Below are 21,386 nucleotides of genomic sequence, written 5' to 3'. Positions count from 1 at the left end.
CACCGGTTTGAAAAAATGAAAAAATAATATAGCCGCAAGCGACTATTGTCAGTGGCCAAGCCCATATGGCGAGATGACCAAAACAAAACATTTGACAGAAAAGATCCTGTGGATGCTGCGGACAGCTATTTTGGTGTGACATTTCACCTGCTTTGAGCACAGTTATAGTGCCCCCTAGCATAGAAAATGTACGAAACACGTTACGCTTCCTCAGAGTGTTCACTTGTACATGTGTACAAATTTTGTTAAGTTTGAAAATTCCACTCACAAGATACAAGCTAATTAGTAATTATAGGCCATCCCCAAAACATATTTGCTTTTATCTTTGGAACGATTCGATGCATCAAAATTATTTTGATAACTTTTTGTCAGGAGGGTCTGTAGACAATATACCAAGTTTTGTGAGAATCGGGCAAATGGCCAAGGACAAGTTTGAAAAAGAAGTTTTTTAAATAAATAGAAATTGTAAAAAAAAGTTTCTTGTGGAAATGGAAATTAAAGTGACCATATCATTGTGGTGCACTGGTAGATTCAGAGAAGCTACTAATTTATCTTGTAGCCTATACGGTTTCGGAGTTATGATCAAAAATGTGACATTGATAATTATACTGCCACCGTGTGGCCAATAGTCACAAAATTTAATATGCGGCTTTGAGTTTACACCCTGCTTGTGAATAGTAATTTCCAAATCCTCTGCCATTTCCAATATGAGTTATAAGGTGCTGAAATTTTATTGCCCATTAGCAGCCATTTTTGTTAATTTGTCAAATTTTTAAGAATGTGTTAGCAAAGTAGATGAATAATACATTTGAACTTTGTCACTCAAACGGCTGTAAAGTTATTACAGTAACTAGGGTGCTACAACTGTACTGAGTTTGGTTGCATTTGGAGTTTGTGTTGAGTAGATATTGATACATTTCTCAAATTGTGTTTGTATTGAGGAATTATATTGTTAATATCTTCGGAACGATTTGAATTATTTTGCTACCTTTTTTTTGTCAGGCGGGTCTGTGGATTAAGTATACCAAAGTTCATGCTGATCGGACAAACAATCTAGGAGGAGTTTGAAAAAGTAGGTTTTTAAAAAAAATCAAAATGGTGGAAAAAATTACAGACAGAAATTAAATCAGAGATATATGAGGGATTGAGACTCAATGAATCAGGGAAAAAATATTTTTATTCTAGCCCTTATGGTTGCAGAGATGTGAGCCTAAACTTAAAAGTCATTATTATAGTGCAACATAGTCAGGGGGGGATTTGGGATCATCCTTCCAATTTTGGTGTCTCCACGACTTATGGTCTCTGATGCCCAGACACTTTTAGGGCAGAAAAAAAATATGAATAAGAAAAAGAAGAAAATCAGAACAATTACAATGGGGTTCCAGCAGTTTCGCTGCTTGGCCTCCTAAAAATTGAGAGTAGAAAGAATACACCACATTTTCATATGTGATACAGTTCATTAACCCTAATTAATGGTCACACAGCTCACACACACCAGCTTTGTTTGGCAGTTCTCCAATGGGCTGGCATGCTAGCGTGCTAATTAGCGATTCCGAGCACAAATGATCCTTTTGAAAAGTCTCAGAAGCGTGAAGATTCTCATATTCGTAGACAATCCGGTAAGCATCCGGTAAGGCGGGTGACAGCGGGGTAGGGGCTGTTCATTTATATTGACATTAAGAACATCTTTATCTCTTTTCCCCAAAGAAAAGCCCCCTTACAATCTCTCCCGAGCTCACAATAAAGAATGATATGGTTTCTGTTTACCAAGATATCAGGTGGTATTTCAGCATATGCTGGCGGGCAATAGATGCAACAGTATATTACAGCCCAGTCTCGCATCTACAAATGTCAAGAGTAAATCGGGACTCAGGAGAAATGGGGGCTGGGGGTGGCGTGCACATACGGAAAAATTGCACTCCAGCTACAAAGTTCGTACAAACAACTTGGAGGCAGATTCTGCACAATATGCGACTGCCAGTCATCTACTTTTCATTTTCGAAAGAGAATGAACGTTCTCAGAATGTGACATTGTGAAGGGATAGTTCACCCAAAATTTCTGTAATCATCTACTGACCCACATATCATTTAAAAAAAGTGCAACAGTTTTTTTTTAAAAAAGACATGATGGTGAGTAAACAAGGAAAACATTTTCATTTTTGTGTAAACTATTCCTTTAAGCAAACGCCCAGATGGTGCCTCTGCACTCGCCAAGTTCCCAAGCTAAACCACAACAGCACAATTTCCAGCTATTCAAAAAAGTGGGCTACCATTGTAATGATTTTCCTCATCACTTCCTATTCCCTCCCTTCACCATTTGTCTCTCAAAATAAAAAGCTGACCTTTTCCAAGGGGCCGGTGTGTAGTTTATAAAAGGAGAAATGGAGGCAGTGACAGGTGTCTATAAAACCGCAACAGCAACATCACTCACACACACATCAGAGCAAGAAAAACATAATTTACACACTTCACATGATGTCCCTAACTGTCTGAAATCAACCGAGTGCCAAAGACCACAGGTTGGAATAAACAATTTTACTCAATCATCCCCGCTCCTGGCTCCTGTCAGTAACACATGGAACTCTGCTGAGATATATCGCTATGTCTATATAGCGCCTTGTCTTTCATTCTATTTATTTAGCATTTATTTATTTTTAACATCTCATGCTCTGCTAACGATTGTAATACATCAAACACAGAACAAACATGTTTGTGATTAATATTAATGTAACTAATAAAAGGTAATTATACTTTACTTAAATTATAGTATTGCAGCAAGATTGATTCTTTAACATAAATGGAATAACATTTTATCTATTTTGAATACGTGTTCATTTAAGATCCTATGACATTATATAACATAACATTGTTAATCATGGCAATTCATAATCACTCTGAAATAGCTTTAAGCACAGAATAAAAGCAAGGTGAGAGCAATATCTGTCACAATATCATCTCACCTTTCTCTCGACACATTCATCAGTTCAGTGTTCTTTGGTAAAATTAAATTTAGAGTTATTGAAGCATGTACTATAAGTGTTATCTGAGACACTGGAGGACACACTAGTGCAACGAGTTGATCACATTTGAAAAAATTATCACAAAGTAGATCTCGTTAATATCTTCAATTGTTTCTGTAGATGGCATTGAGATTAAATGGAGAACAAATGGAGTCTTTTGCTTAGACCTCCTTGTTCTCAGATTTATCTCCTGAGAAAAAGGTCCCAGGAATTTCATGTCTCCTCAAGTTTCAGATGAGACCTAACCAATGTCTCAGGGTGTATTCACACTTGTAGTTCGGTACTCTTGATTCTCTTGGTCCTCTTGGTCCGGACCAAAAAACAAAATGATACATTTAGTCGTGGCTCGCTTAGCGTTCAACCTAAAGATACAAAACAAAAGTCATAGGGATAAGGTCACAACCTGATTGGACAGCTTTTATGTCCAAAACAATGCTGGCTGCTGGGTTAAATGTGCTCGTTGAACCCACTTTTCCTTAACCTATCACTGAACAGTTTGAACACTTGAAAATTTTTTGTGCATTTTTTCCTGTATACTGGAAATATGCTCGTCGGACCAAATATTAATAAGGAACTTTACCTCCTCATTGCTCTATGTTTGCCCTCTGCTCATATTTTTGCATACACCACTTTCTGTGTTATCAAATCATGTGATTTTTAGGGTCGCATCTTGTGACATCAGATCCTGTTATTGGTCACTTTAGACTTCTTAGGTCCATGCTGCACCAGAGTTCATTTGGAAGCGAAGCAAGACCCACTATTCAGGGGGTCTAGGTCTGCTTGTTTGGTGCGCACCAAGGTTTGGATGGCAGCGTTCACATTTGTTCAAATAAACTGAATTTACAGAATAATCGCACCAGAGTTCGTTTTAATCTAACCAAACCTACCAACTGTATTACGTCATCATGTTAAAAACATTTTTCATTTGTTTCTATTTGTATACTTATTTGATTCTATTTTTTTTAAGGATCTGAGATGAAACATCTAAAAAACAAGACAAAGTTGACATTCCATTGAACATAATCGCAGTCAACTCTATTATATTTATTTATATTATGTATTCTGCTTTTAGTGTATCAGTAGAAAATATTTACTTTAGATTTCAAAATTTCCTTTGCAAATTGAATTGAATAGAAGAAGAATAAGGAGCCCTGCAACAGATGGAAAGGCCCCAAATGTCCTGGATCTCAACTTCTTTGAGTTAGTCTGGGATTAAATGAAGAGACAGAAACAATTGAGACTAAATAGATCTCAAAGTTCTCCAAGAAGCTTGGAACATCCTATCTACAACAACCAATAAAACTGTCTCCAGGTGTACCTAGGAGAACTGGTGCAGTTTTAAAGGCAAAGGTGATCACACCAACTATTGATTTAGCTTTTTTATATATATATATATATATATATATATATATATATATATATGGTTGGTGGTTATGTTGGTGGGTGGAGCACTGGACAGTCCAAACAGGTTGGGGAATTAATCCAACACATCTTCACGTAGATGTTCACCATGTCAATGGGAGAGTAGAACAGAGGCATCAGGGGCTGGCAGCTGACCACTTGCCCAAAGATGGACTGTAACCACAGACAATCAGAGTGCATGTGTAAGACTTCATCAAAAGCATTTTTCTACTTTGAGAAAGGAAGATGGACTGCATTCATATGAACAAAGTTTAAAATCGCTGGAGATGATCTATGGTTTATCTGAAAGAAGGCCTTTGAATGTTACTATTCTATCATGGTCTGACACACATTGCTGTTGAGGCAACTGTGGTGCGGAAGTTCCTCTGGCATGTGTAAAAGCTTTTCTTCAACTTCTAGTATTTTTATGTCCAAGGGGTTGATTTTCATTTTATAACATTAAAAATAAGAAAATATTTTGCCATGTCTTTATCATTTATTTTTGCTTCTTTTCAAATGCTTTTCATTTACTGTATAGGTTTAATGGCTTTACCCTTGTTTACTTTTAATCTTAAAATATGAAAATACATCATAAAAATATTAATAACATTTTAAACCATTATAATCGAAAGAAAGAGCAAATTAATCATAAACCATTTTAATATGTATTGTGTGAATATTACATTTGTCAATTTAACACAACTTAAGCCTGTCCCACAGTTGTGCTGTCATTTCCATCACAACCAACAATTTTACCTATAATAATGTTTCATCAAAAGTTAGTATCTTTGTTACAACAGTGTTTGTGAAAAGCATGCATGAAATGAAATAGGAGACCAAAAAAAAAATTCCCACAGTGTTATTGCCACCACATTTAAAATTCTGTATTGTGTTTAACATAATTCCATAGTGGAAATGACGATGATTTGGCTTGCTAGGGCTGATTTCATATTAACATTTATATGCATGCAAAATACACAAATAAAAAAATAATTTTATATTTTTCATAATTTTGCAAAATTACAGCATGATTAGAAATGGCGCCCAATAAAAAAATTCTGCTCACAAGTGAGAAGTGGCTATCAAGTACACTAACATTTGAAAATTTCATTAGGGTCAAAATTGTTTAGTGTGATAAAAATGATGCCAAAACTGCCCAATGAAGAAACCCTGTTTGTGTGAAACCCTGCCGCACTGTATATTTCTTCACATCATAGCACAGAGGCGGCAAATAGCGTCATACACCAGTTCTCTCTATAATGAGCCTCACGTTTATCAAACACGTATGATTGCCCTTGTGGTGATGTCACGGTCGCATAATTAACGAGGGGGTGTCAAGTAAAAAGAGGAAGAGTGCAGGAACATGACAGCCCAAATCCTCCACAGAGAGGACTCTTCATTGGGAGTGAGAGAGAGAGATAGAGAGAGAGAGAGAGAGAGAGAGAGAGAGAGAGAGAGAGAGAGAGAAAGAAAACACCAAGAAAAACAAGTAATGCCAAGGGACATTCTTGAACTCACTTGGGCCCTGAAGGATGTCTTGTAGTTGTCAAGCGCTTTGTACGGCTGATAGATCTTTGACAGTTGATGCAGTATTGATTTTGTTTTGATTTTTCTAAAGATCTTGAAACATGTTTAGATTACAATTTAAAGACAAAGTTCAATCAAAAATGAAAATCCTGTCATCGTTTAATCACCCTCACATTGTTCCACACCTGCATGACTTTGTCTTTTATCTAATAAGAGGAGTCTAAAAAAGAAGAACATAAAAGGATGTTAGATCATGTTCACTTTTATTGTATGGCAAAGAGATGCAATAAAAGTGAATGGTGACTGTAACATGTTCTTATGTGTTTCAAAAACAGAAGCCGCTTTTCCACCTTCGGGCCGAATAATTCTCAATGTAAAACCGCATTGTTCTGTGCTGATCCGGGCCCAGTTTCTTTTTCCACTATGGTGCAGTGAAATCAGGAGAACAAACCCATCTGTTGGCAACAGCGTGAGAGGCAAACATTTGAGCGAGCGTGATTCGCTATGGAGGATGATCACATGTTCGTTTTAGGACTGCTTTTTTCTCTGGATATACTCTGCTAACAAACAGCAAATATGTTGCAGAAAGGAAAGTAAAGAGAAAAAGGTGCGAGGTTTCACCTCAGACAACAATTAGGTTTACCATAATTTGCCGAGTGCTTGTATTTGCCACCGGACATACACTAACAAGCAGAAGGTAAAAAGTCCCCAGACTACATAAAAAATATATTTATTGACAAAATATTCTATAATGTGAATATAGTATTTGAGAATGTATTTTGAGTTGAAACGAGCTAGTAATCTACTTCCCTGTCGAAAAAGGCATGTAGAAAAATAAATGTAGTCTACAATAATTGTTAAACCATCATACAAAAGTCATGAAGGTACACTAAACAATTTGCCACATACTAAAGCCATCCACCAGCACAGTTGAGAACGGTTGAGTGTGGTTAGATAACCGTGCAAATAATTCTGGGCTGAGAACAGTTTATAATTGTGCCGTGCCGAACCGTGCTCAAGTGGAAATGCTACTTTAATTCCATAGCATCCTCAGAACCATTCGACCCAATGGTGGAAAAGTGGCTATTGTCATACAGGCTTAGAATGACATAATTAAAAGATGTAAGAACATTCACTTTTGGGTGAACTATCCCTTTAACTGCCCAGGAATGAGTACCTCAATGCCACAAAAAAGTTCTCAGATGTGACTTACATCGTATAAAAACCAGATGCTACTGAGCTGACCTAAGAGCTGTTCTTTCATTTGTCTGGCAACCTTTCTGCAAATTACTCCCTCAGCTATGGTCCATTACAGTTAAACATTTACTTTAAATTGAATGCTATTATGCTAGTGGTCAGACAATTTGTTATGCTTTTTTTTTAAACGTATAGGGTGATCACAATAAATATCGATTTTTTTTTATATGTACTGCAATTTGCATGAAGTTAACTGATAAATAAAAACATTCATAGCATTATTTTTTTAAATATCTATATATTTTTCAATAATATATACCGGTAGCCAAAAGTTATGTTTCGTAACGAAATTGGTAATTTAATTCACCCAAGAGGCATTCAACTGATCATTAACTATAGTCAGGACATTACTGATGTAAAAAAACAGCACCATCACTATTCGAAAAAAAGTCATTTTTGATCAAATCTAGACAGGTCCCATTTCCAGCAGCCATCACTCAACACCTTATCCTTGAGTAATCATGCTAAATTGCTCATTTGGTGCTAGAAAATCACTTGCCATTTTATCAAACACAGTTGAAAGCTATTTGGTTCATTAAATGAAGCTTAACATTGTCTTTGTTTTTGAGTTGGCACAGCATGCCATAGACTGGCATGTCTTAAGGTCAATATTAGGTAAAAAAATGGCAAAAAAGAAACAGCTTTATCTAGAAACTCGTCAGTCAATCATTGTTTTGCAGAATGATGGCTATACAAAAAAAAACCTGAAGATTTCATACAATGGTGTACACTACAGTCTTCACAGACAAAGAACAACTGGCTCTAACAATTACAGAAAGAGATGGGAAAGCCATTGAGAAATAGATCCCTCACATGTCCTCAGCTGAAAGCCTCATTGAATTATACCCGCTCAACACCAGTTTCATGTTTCCTGTAGCAAGACTCAGGGGTGCAGGCCTTATGGGAACAATTGCAAAGAAAAAGCCACTTTTGAAACAGAAAAACAAAAATAAAAGATTCCAGTGGGCAAAGAAACACAGACATTGGACAACACATAATTGGAAAAGAGTGTCATGGATATTTTTTTTATTTTCTCCCCTTTTTCTCCCCAAGTTGGAATGCCCAATTCCCCTTGTGGTGGCGTAGTGACCTGCATTCCAGGTGGCGGAGTTGCCTCCACTTCCGATACATCAATCTGCGCATCTTAACACATGGCTTGTTGAGCGTGTTACTGCGGAGATGTAGCGCGTATGGAGGCCCACGCTATTCTCCGCGGCATCCATGCACAATTCACCATGTGTCCCACAGAACCACACATTATAGCGACCATGAGGAGATTACCCCATGTGACTCTACCCTCCCGAGGATCCGCACCAATTTGGTTGCTTATGAAACCTGGCTGGAGTCAATCTGCATGCCCTAGATTCGAACTCACGACTCCAGGGTTGGTAGTCAGTGTCTTTACATGCTGAGCTACCCAGGCCCCTGAGTGTTATGGATCTTAACCCCATTGAGCTTTTGTGGGATCAGCTAGACTGTAAGGTGTATGAGACAGTCACATCTATGGCAAATGCTACAGGAAACGTGGGGTGAAATGTCACCTGAGTATCTGGACAAACTGACAGCTAGAATGTCAAGGATCTGCAAAGCTGTTATTACTGCACATGGAGGGTTTTTTGATGAGAACTCTTTGAAGTAGTTTAAGAAGTATTTTCTGAGCATTTCTTTCAAATTTTCACTTTATTAATGACCTAACTATACATTGTGATCAGTTGAATAACACTTTGATGAATAAAAGTACCAATTTCTTTCCATAAGAGCAAAAATTTGTACATTATTTCAAACTGTTGGCCGGCAGTGTATATATATACAGGGCCGCTGATAAGGGGGGGGGGGGCAACTGATCCTTTTGTATATATATATATATATATATATATATATATATATATATATATATATATATATATATATATATACCGATCAGCCACAACATTAGAAGTACCTGCCTAATATTGTGTAGGTCCCCCTCATGCCGCCAAAACAGCGCTAACCTGCACCTCAGAATAGAATTAGAATAGAATAGAATTCTGAGATTATATTCTTCTCACCACAATTGTACAGAGCGGTTATCTGAGTTACCTTAGACTTTTTCAGTTTGAACCAGTCTGGCCATACTCTGTTGACCTCTCTCATTAACTTTTTTGTTTATGTACTATTCAGAGTAAATTCTAGAGACTGTTGTGTGTGAAAATCCCAGGAGTTCAGCATTTACAGAAATACTTAAACGAGCCCGTCTGGCACCAACAATCATGTCCTGCTCCAATAAATTTGTTCCCTCATTCTGATGCTTGATGTGTACATTAACTGAAGCTCCTTATCCGTATCTGCGTGATTTTATGCACTGCACTGCAGCCACATGATTGGCTGATTAGATAATCGCATGGATGATTGTTGGTGCAAGATTCTGTAACTGCTGATCTCCTGGAATTTTCACACACAATAGTCTGTAGAATTTACCCAGAATGCTCCCAAAAACAAAAAACACCCAGTGAGTGGCAGTTCTGTGGATGGAAACGCCTTGTTGATGAGAGAGGTCAATAGAGAATGGCCAGACTGGTTCAAACTGACAAAGTCTACGGTAACTCAGATAACCGCTCTGTAGAAATGTGGTGAGATGAATATCATCTAATTATATATATACTGTATATACTGCATTAATATAAATTCTTATTATTATTAAAAGAAAATAAGAGTTGTCCTTCAATGTTTCTTAGTGCATTGCTATATGGTTGTTAAAGTGTTCTGGGTGGTTGCTAGGATGGCTGCTTTCCCCCAAGCATAGGCGGAAATCGAGGGGGGTCGGGGGTGGTCAGGCACAAAACCCCCTAACCCTTAGTATTAGCACTAATAATAGTGATAATTGCCTTAGCAATCACACTAATTATAAAATTCACTTTTCACAATTCAGTCAAATTCATTGGATTAAATCAAGTCCTACCCAACATTATATCCAACCGAATTCTGTTTCGCATGGAAATACATACCTTTACAGAAGCTGAATGTGTTGTGAAAGCCCATGCTTTCTTTAAAATAAATGTAAACATGTATGAACAGCCAACTGCGTTTTACCCAAAGTAAACAGTCATATATTATAGTAATGCATATCATGCAAATGCTGCTTGATACCACACACTCTATATCTTAAGAATTGAATCATGCATGATATGGCTCCTTAATTTCTCGATTCTGATCTTTTATTTATTTATTTTTTGGGTGTACTACTTTATTAGGTTTAGCAGCATGCATAGCCCCTAATTTCTCTGCAGGGTCTAAGACTGTGTGTCGTGACAGGCAAGGGGTCTCTCTAAGCCCCTCTTAGGAACCCAGCCTGATCTGGCTCAACTAACATGAAAAATCCTCTCTCACTCTCTCTCTCTAACCTTCCCCTACACTCTTCGCAGTTACTTTGCTAGTAGCAAACTAATTAAGCAGAACAAGCTTGCATCGCCAGTGCCTCTGAGGTGAGATTTACAGAATAATCCAGTGTGGAACGGGGTTCTCGCTGTGCGGTCCCAGCAAGCTGCTCTCCTGAGCGAAGCCACAGGAAGACCATTGTCCTACCGCCTACTATAATGCTAATTTATTAGTTATTGTGCTCTGATTACTCATAAACATACTCATATTGAGAGGCTTTTGTATCCTGCAGTGACACAGCTCACTCTTTGTAGAGAGCATGTAAAGCTCTCATCTACATAATTAACCAGCACTCCAAATCCTCCTTTTTCATTGGGATTTGTGATCTTAACACAGGACATAATCAGGGCAACATCTGTTTAGGTCTCATCAGCACAAAAGCAACTGTTTTCAAATGTGTACATGTCGAGGAAATAAACTTGGATGTGTTTTTATTGTCAAATGAGCATCTGACATTACGTCTCACAGCAGAAACAGCAGTGCCCTGCAGTGTGACATGCTATACCCTGTAGTAACTATTATAAACAAAAAAATTCTGATTATTATTTAATTAGTAATAGCATGCGGTGACCTCATATTAAAGGAGTTTCACCCCAAAAATGAAATCATCTTTTACACACACTTAGGGTGTTTAAAGCCAATATAATTTTCTTTCTTCTCTGCTACACAAACAGATTTTGATGATTTTTTTAAGCTGTTCTTTTTTTAATAAAATAGTAGATTTGGGCTGTTCAGCTCCAAAAAGGACAAAAAGCACCAGAAAAATCGTACAAAGTAATCATATGATTTACGCACTATGGGCCCTATTGTAAGAGTGCTTGAGATAAGCACAGCTCTACTTCTAAAGTCTTACAGACAAAGACAATGTGGCATACACATCTCACATGATCTGTCATGGACCTGCCACATTAATACCATGGTGAAGAAGGCCCGTCAGCATCTTTACCACCTCATGTGCTTAAAGTACTTTAAACTGCCCTCTATGGTGCTAAAAAAAAGGTTTACACCTGCACCATTGAGAGCATCTTGACAGGAAACATCACAGCCTGGTTTGGAAACTGCACAAAACAAGATAGACTGGCTCTACAAAGAGTGGTGCGATCAGCTGAGCGCATCACCCACATCAAACTCCCTGACATGCAGTCCATCCACAGCAAACGATGCTGGACCAAAGCCAGGAATATCATGAAAGACCTCAGCCATCCTAAAAATGGACTCTTCTCTTTGTTGCAGTCAGGGAAACGTTTCCACTCCCTGAATGGCCAAAACAGAGAGAATGAGAATGAGCTTCTTTCCCCAGGCCATCCATGTCCTGAACCAAGGACAACACGAAGTCTATGTTTACTATTCAACACCACACACTTGAAGCAATATTACATTCTGCATTATCATATTATTATGTTATCTTTATTATACATCTACAACATCACCGCTATAACATCAGCCAGTTGCAGGTCAACATTACTGCACAATTGCATTTTACCTTGCACAATGTACATATTGCCATCAAACATCATATGCATAATTTGTATGTACAGTATATATCTTCTTTCTCGTATTTTATTGTGTATTTTATTGTGTTGTAAATTGTGTTTTTTTAATTGTGTGTATATATATATATGTATATTTTATCGTATTGTGTATGGTTATGTATGTGACCAATAAGACTTGAAACTTGAAACATAATTTGATGTTCCACTATATTTGCAGAGTTTGGACATTAAATGTATTACCACATGCTGGTGAAATCTCCAAACTGCGAATGCAGGAACTGAGTTTAGACTTTGCACTGAAAACAGAAGTGGTTCTGAAACACATATGTGCAATGACCTACTGTATTTCTCAGGAAAATACAAAATTGTGCTTTGCACCACTTCATTAACACACAAAATAATACACCCACAGTTAGAACAGAAGTTTAGGAGGGAGAGAGAAAGAAAGAAAAAAAGAAAGAAATAACACCTGTATGTTTGTGTGCATGTGCCAGGAGGCCTGTTTCCCATCCCTGACTGCTTCCAGGGTGATACTGGCCAGACCGGCCAAACACCCAAGGCTCACTAGTCTGCATGCTCTCTGGGTCCAGCTCAGGATGCCCCGATTTGTTTAACCTGATGGGAGCATGGCCCATATCACTGCAGAGAGAGAGAGAGAGAGAGAGAGAGAGAGGGACAGAGAGAGAGAGCACATATAAAGAAAAGGATAAATTCATGAGAGAAATTCAGTAACATAGAAAACTACCAACAGAAAAGAAAAAAGGAAGCCAGAATGGCAGAGGGGGAACCTGATAGACTGGAAGGTGAAGAAAAATAATTTGAAGTCAATGACAAGACAAATGACAAGGTCCCACCCCCCCAAAGGCATCTTTTTTCTTTCAGCGAGGTTAATGTTACATCTCCTGGTGCATTTCATTCACTGTTAGTAACGTTAGGAGGAACATACTCTGTCAAACTGATCTACATTCTGGAATGGCCACCCCTCCCCGCTCTTGAACATACACAATTCATCTTCCAAAGGCACGGCTGCCCGTCGTTGACTGCGGCCTACATTCATCAATGAGGAAAATTCTAAATACAGATCTAAGTACAGGCTGCACAAGATTTATTACACACTATTAGGATTACTAAAGAAGAAACTAGCACCCCTCTCTCCTTATTTAAAATAAAAGGTTTCAAGTTATGCAGAGGGTTCACAAATAATAGCATTTAAGAAGTGAATGTGGCACACACGTGGTGTTTAACTTCTTGAGGGTCATTTAAGAATAGTTCACCCAAAAATGAAAATTCTCTCATCATTTACTTAGCCTCATGCCATCCCAGATGTGTATGACTTTCTATATTCTGTTGAACTCAATCATAGATTTTTAGAACAATATTTCAGCTCCGTAGGTCCATACAATTCAAGTGACTGGTGACAAAAATTGTGAAGCTCATAAAGCACAAAAATTTAATCCATGCTTGACACAGAGTGCTAGATGGCTAGGAAGTGTAATTGTGCTTGAAATCATGAATATGTCTAGAGATTGCCTTCTTTAAGCACGCCCCATCGCCAACTAAGTTTGTCTTTGAGGTTAGGTGAGTGCTGAAGGGGAGTTCCGTGCCGCCCCCGGCAAGATGTCGCCCTGGGCAGCTGCCCATGTCGCTCATGCCTAAATCAGCCACTGTGCAGTAGACAGAAAGTCATACAAATTTGGGATTGCATGAGAGTGAGTAAATGAGTCAAATAAAAACATTTAGGTGAACAATTCCCTTAACCAGCAATAATTTACTGTGCTAAAAATTGGCAATATTTTAGAAGGGTTGCACTAACTATAACAATATCCTGAGCTTTTGAGTGAGTAGTGAGCAAGTTAGTTAGTTAGTCAGTTAGCTTACTAGTTAGCTAGTGAACTAGCAGTGAGTGAGTGAGTGAGTCAGTGAGTGAGTGAGTTAGAACGTTATTTATTTAGCTAGTTAGCAAGTGAGTGAGTTAGTTAGTGTGCTAGTGAGTGAACAAGTTAGTTTGATAGTTATTTAGTAGGTTAGTGAGCTTATGAGTAGGTGAGCTAGTGAGTGAAATATTTGGTATGTTAGTAAGATAGTGAGTGAGCTAATGAGTGAGTGAACTTCTGAGCAAATTAGTTAGTTATTTAGCTAGTTAGTGAGTGAGCTAGTGAACAAGTTAGTAGTTGAGCTAGTGAGTGAGTGAGCAAGAACATTAGTTAGCTAGTTTGTGTTGATAGATTAAGTGAGCTAATAAGTTAGTTAGTCTTTCACCTTTACTGAGCTAAGAATTGGCAATATTTTTGAAGGGTTGCGCTGCCTACAACAATATCCTAATTAGTTATTTGGCTTTTGGTAAAAATTTGTTTAACATGCCTGGACTGCACACCCTAAATGACGTCAGCCAAAAAGGATATTCTTTTGATGAAAGATTACAGAGACAAACATTTGTACACTGATGAATCAAGCAAAGGAAGACCCCAAATGTTAAAACAGGGTCAATTTTGACTTCAAATGTACTTCTATATGTAAATATTATATATGTATATTTGTAAGATAAAGTTTTCCTTCCCAAAATTGTCATAAATTATTTTGGTTAGTTTCACCACAATTAGACAGAACAGCAGACGGGTAGTGATGTTAAAAAATAAATTATAATGTCCTTCAGCAGTTTTGCAGGTCAATTCAAAGAGATTGGGGCTTCTACCCTTCACTGTGCCTGTAATTTTGATAGTCAACACTTTTCTGTTCCCTCTTCTCTCTTACTTTTTCCCTTTATCTCCCTCTTATGTCTAGAGTTTTCTAAAATTGCCTTGACCTCTTCAACAAGCCTCACTTATCCTATTTTAACACACACACACACACACACACACACACACACACACACACACACACACACACACACACACACACTCAACTAACAGCGAGTTTTATTTCTCTCCTGTCCGCTGTGGAGAGGTAGTAGAGTGTGTCAAGCCTCTCATAGCCCTCAGAGATCATTCTTAAGTAAAGTAGCAACTCTCTCTCTCTATGTCTCTCTTCCCATGGGCATTCTCCTCACTGACAGATGCAAATTGCAAGGGTCCATTAAGCACAGAAATCCTGGCTGGATAAAGGAGAGGACAGGGGGTTTGTGGACCAACACACTGGGGTACAAGAAGAGACAACAAGCTTGTAACTACATCAGAATGACATTCCATCAGTCCCTGCTGCATTGGAAGGGATATAATTTATTTAGTTAATGCATGAGTTAGTTAGCTAGTTAAACAGTGAGTTAGTAAGCAAGAAAGTTAGTGTATGAGACAGTAATTGAGTGAGTGAGCTAATGAGTGAGTTAGTAAATAAGCTAGTGAGAGAGTGTGTGGCGAGTGAGCGAGTTAATTATTTAGTTTTTTTTTTTGTTAGTGAGCTGGTGACTGAATGAACAAGTGAGTTGTGAGCAAGTTAGTTAGTTAGCTTGCTAGTTAGATTTGCTAGCTAGAAAATTAGTGACTGGACGAGTGAGTGAGTGAGTGAGTGAGTGAGTGAGTGAGTGATCAAGAAAGTTAGTACATTATTTAGTTAGCAAGTCAGCAAGTTAGTGAGCTAGAGCGTGAACAAGTTAGTTTGCTACTTATTTAGTGAGCTTTTGAGTAAGTGTGCTAGTGAGTGAGAAATTTAGTATGTTAGTAAGATTGAGCTAATGAGTGAGTGAACTTCTGAGTGAGTGAATTAGTTATTAAGCTAGTTAGTGAGTGAGCTAGTGAATGAGTTAGTTATTGACCTATTGAGTAAGTCAGTTAGCTAGTTAGTTAGAAGGCTAGTAAGCAAGATAATTATTTAGTTAGTTATTGAGCTGGTGAGTGAATGAATGAATGAGTGAGTGAGCAAGTTAGTTATTTAGCTTGTTAGTTTGCTAGTGAGTAAACAAGTTGGTTAGCTAGTTATATAGTGAGTTAGTGAGCTAATGAGTGAGCAATCTGGCACAGTTAGCTAGTTAGTGAGTAAGTGAGCTAGTGAGTGATTGAGCTTGTGAGTGAGTTAAATAGTTAGTGAGATAGTTAGCAAGTTAGTTAGTATGTTAGTGAGTGAGCTAGTGAGTAAATAAAACAGGGAGTGAGGGAGTTAGCCATTTAGCTGTCTACTGTATTTAGAACATAGTGAGTGAATAAGCAAGTGAGTAAACGAGCAAACTAGTTAGTAATCTTGATTGTTAGCTAGTGAGTGAGTGTGTGAGTGATTAAGTGATCTAGTAAGTTAGTTAGTCTTTCACTTGTTAGTTAGATTTCCTACAGCTATGCTAGTTGTACGTCTCTCCTGTCACTCTGTGGTCTTTTCTCAGATATTGCAAGAAGTTCAACTCAATTCAACATTTCAAATTCATTAGTTGGTAAGCAGTTGTGTTATAAGCGGGACAATGTACAGTCAGCCGGTCACAATCCACTTTGCTTTTCGTCAGGGTCCTCCTTAGATCATATTACAGAAATCTCAAAGGATAGATCATCCAAACATGTATATTATGTCATAATTTACTCATGCACATGTTCTTTTTCCAGGAAACACAAAAGGAGACGTTAGGGACTGCGTCAAGCCAAAAGTGTACTTCGGTCAGATGTGAAAGGACGTGTGACACAAAACGTAATTGTAATTAGCAGATTGCTTGATCACTGAACGCACGCAGCCGGATTTTTCATAGCACGCATCTTTGAAAGCGCAGAATGCGCATGTGCCTGGAATTATTTGCACTAAGTAGTAGGCCTACAAGGTGGCAATACTCACATTTGAGCTGTTGCTGTCACGCAGAAGTGCTAGAAGAAGATATAATTGCCGGTAAACAACACGAGTTGAAGGTAGAGACAACAACAGTGCATGTGCACTTCAAGAAGTCTTGTGTAAGGATGTCAGGAGATACCTGCACTTGTATAACTCCAGTCTGAAGGAATATTAAGACATCTCTATGGGTCTAAACTCCTGAAGAGAAATACTGTCTCATAGTAGTTGTAGCGAGCATTCGCCAAACGCCTGTGTATGCACAATCATGTGGAGTATACTTTGACAGGCTTGTGTTGACACTGAGCGTTCGCATTAAAATCAAAGTATACTTTGGGATTTAGTCAGCATTCACTTTCATTTATTTTTTCGTACTATGATGTGAACGGTGATTGAGACAAACATTTAGCCTAACATCTTGTTTCGTGTTCCAAGGAACAAACAAGTCAAACAGGTTTGGGATGGTATGAGGGTGAGTAAATGACAACAGAAATGTCATTTCTAGATGAACTATTCCTTTAAATTGTGACAATTTCAAATTAGGTTTCTGAAGTCGCCATAGTTACTACACAGCTATATATCACTCTCAAACATAAGTTCTAGTTTAGAGCACAGTCTGGTGCTGGATGAAGCCACCAGCCTCATTACCACTGATGGAGTGTGATTAATGGAATGCTGATGTTTGAATATTCAGCTGGCCGGGTGGATGGGGGCGGAGCCTTGGCTAGAGTGACAAGAGCCTGATACAAAACACTCCATCACTATCCAGCCTCTCTCCCCCACAAAGCAGAGGAAAGAACAAACAGCCAAGCATGGCGGGGGATCAAATCAACTGCTAGCTTCAGTAGGAAGGACCACTAGATTACCAGCCAACTTTTCTAGCCATGTCAGCTTTTCTGGTAGCAGCCCTCGACGACCACGGCAACGGCCAGAACAATCTGACGAGACACTTGAGTGGGCAAGTAATTCATATTTCATAAATGAAAGAACACAGACTACTGAGGGAGAAAAAAACACCAACCCTCAGCATTTATTTTATTTTTTTGTGAGATGTGAATGTGCATACCGGAATCTCAGAAGACGTAACTCAAGTAAATGCTTGTGCTACAAAACATTACAATTGAAATGTTGCCAAACAAAAACAACAATAAGCCAAAAACAGAGATACAAAAATAACATAAGCATTTCCAAACAAGACAGGGCATCTGATACATTAAAAGAAGGGCACATCAAATACAATAACACCCCAAAATCTCTTTATGAAATTATGCTAGCTGGCTTACGGTCAAGTACGCCGCTCCTGCTAAGAGGTCATTTTTTGTGCTTTAATTAACCTTGCAGACTAATTGCTAATAATGATAACCCTCTCCTGCTGCAAAGACCTTTCCTGATGTTTAACATGTACCACAGATGCTGTGAGCATGTCAGACACTGTTAAACAAGCTCTAATTGTCCTCGCGAAACACAATTCAAGGAGAGGACAAACAACTCAGACTATACTGTGGAAAAAAAAAGAAATTATAGGTAGACATTACATAGTTGACCTATGAACCAATCAAGGTGAAAATATGAAAGTCTAACAAGGCATCATCATAAATATCCTTCCGTCCTCGAATATATATCTCTAAATCCATTATCTTTGTTTTTATAATGCCCTATAATACACCTTATAGATGTGTGTTATCACCAATTACTGTGCACACATTTATAAGACATTACCTAGTTAATTTGACCTATTACATAATAATAGACTAGTTATAAGACACTTATCTATTCATAGTTACACATTTAAAGAGTATAATGCTGTGAAACACAATCAACACAAAAATTTCATGTTAGAATGTGTTAAAATGCATTATAATCTTTAAATATGTAACCAATAATATTTAAGTAATATAATGTATAATAAAAGTGCTTATAAATTGATGGAACAATACATATATTGCATTAATATAACACGTTGAAATACAGTAATCATGCAGGTGATAATTCAAATCTGGCTTGCAGCAGATATCGATCCCTTTCCTACCTTATCAATAAACTGAAAAAAATAAATAAACGTAAAATTTAAATATTAGAATCCGGGACATACATTCATAATATGTTATTTATACAGTATATAATTTATTGTATTCATAATACCATATAATACACCTAAAACGTTGGTTGTATGCTGTCAAAAATAATTATAACCACAGTTATCTACTCATTGTTACACCTTTAAAGAGTATAATGCATTAAACCATGATCAACACAATATGTCATGTGTTATAATACATTATACTCTTTAAAGGTTTAACTATTAATAGGTTGTCAAATAGGCAAAGTGGCCACACTGACCCAAAATCAAAAACCATACATTTCCATACATTTCTCCATAAGAAAAAACAAAAACAAAAAAAGAAATAATATCATAATGTGCTCAACAACTAAAGGCTGATGTTGGATATATGTAGAAAGTGTATGCGGTGTTTAGTAGTACATTTAACAAGAACATACTGTGTTTACATCGTACAAAAACATATTTATTAGGCTACTTCACAATGCAATGATAAATAAATATGTTCTTATATGTACAACTTCAAACCACATACACTTTTTAGCTGTTGAAGCAATATTCTTTTGTTGTAGACAATTTGTGCTGCTACTGCAGGCTGGTCAGTGAGTAAACTCCAGGCGTGGGTGTGATGAATCTCATTACTGTGATTTCATGTCACCTCCAGTCAATTCTGGACACTATGCTCTCTCTATGAAAATTACACCATGTTTTTTAATGCAACTCTAATTGAAAATCATAGCAGGTCTGCCCTTTAGCAACCTGATCTAATTAGTGGACTTCAAAATCACGTCAAGAAAAGTTCTGCTCTGTCATCAACTGCGAACACGTTGTATACCACAGCCCACCGATAATTACAAGAAATGCTGATTACAGATATTACATGAGTGAACTGTAACAATTTATATTATTAATAAACTGTTAACAGAGTTCATTTAGCTACTTGACAGACATGCTGTGATCATAAGTACATGACCATGTTTATCAGTACTTGAGAATAACCAAGTGAAACCCAGAACCTGCACGCTTATTAAATTAAAGCTTTAGTTTACCCTACTATAACTAAATAAAGAAGAAAAAAAAATCTGTCATCATATTCTCACCCTTTAGTAGTTCCAAGCCCATATCATGTAAGTGAATGGTGAATAGGGGCTGTAAAAAAAAATAATAATAATACTAATAAAACAAATACAATAATGGTAGTGTATACGACTTGTGAGCTATATTCCAAGACTTCTTAAGTCATTAAATAGCTTTGTATAAGGAACATTGTTTTGCTCTATTGTGTTTATTGTGCTTTTTGTCATTTTTGCAGAATTGGAGCCCCTTGTCACTATTCACTTGTGTCAGCATAATATCTCCTATTGTGTTCCACAAAAGAGAGAAAATCAAACCAGTTAGGAACAACATGAGGATGAGTAAATAATCACAAATAATTTTTTGGTAGAACTACTCCTTTAATATGGATGTCCTCAGTTTACCAGTGTACATAGGCGGAAATCACCCCTATCTGTGGGTTGCCCCCCCCCAAAATATCATTAAAATATGTGTATTGTAAATAATATAATGATTTATTCTTAAAATAATTGTTTAAGAAATAAAATAATACAAATGCAAACGGGGCAACAACAAAGAACCCCTTGGTGTCCCCTTCAAAAATTGCTCTTGAGAATTGTTATGCTTATTGTCCCCCCCCCCCAACATTTTGATGAAATTTTCGCCCCTGCCAGTGTAACTACATTACAATTCTTTATAAAAGATTCACAAAACAAATGGCAACAGTTAAAAGCTGTGTTGCGTACACTTCTATCGGTTATAGTTCATGGACTTGGTGAACAGATAATTAAATGCTGAAATGAAGATGGTGACTCTGACTGGTAAGTTTCACTCTAATAGACACTCATCATGACTCTCACGTCACTGAGACATCCAGGAATAATTTCCAGGTGAAACAGTGTGCTACTGGCTTATGTTTGCTCCTGAATGGCTGACTGCAGGAGTTCAATGCTAATCCATTCACACTGTGTTTATAAGATTTCCCTTTAGTAAAAGCATAAAACTCATTCAAGGCCATTCATCACAACACTGTCATGAGTGAAGACAAAAACAAGCAAACAAACAATAAAACGTCTAAACACTATTCCAAGTACACACTAGCTTACAACAGTCTGTGGCACTTTGATGTGTTGTGAGGATCTGCAAAAAACAACATGTGATAAAGAAGGCTTTACACTGTGTGACACTGTAAAAGCGTGAAAAATTATACTGAAATTTACCAGTTACGTAGATAGTGAATACTTATTCCTGTAGTGCAAGGGACAGTTTTGTATAAGAAATGTTGTAACCATTTTCAACGCCCTGCTATCAAACCCAAAGGGCATCATTCATGAAACATGAGGGGAATGAATGTCTGTTTAAATTGTTCATAATACAGTAGCATTGAAATGAATGTGGCAATTAACATAAAAAGGTTTTTCAAATGCT

General features: G+C 37.4%; 1 pseudogene; it reads right to left on the bottom strand.

The window, feature by feature from the left end:
• The window catches only part of LOC127635027 (dihydropyrimidine dehydrogenase [NADP(+)]-like), a 304,510-nt pseudogene that overhangs the window by 155,820 nt on the left and 127,304 nt on the right, over positions 1 to 21,386 (bottom strand).

This window comes from Xyrauchen texanus, chromosome 42 (assembly GCF_025860055.1).
Source record: "Xyrauchen texanus isolate HMW12.3.18 chromosome 42, RBS_HiC_50CHRs, whole genome shotgun sequence".
NCBI lineage: Eukaryota > Metazoa > Chordata > Actinopteri > Cypriniformes > Catostomidae > Xyrauchen > Xyrauchen texanus.
This window is presented reverse-complemented; position numbering and strand designations above follow the sequence as displayed.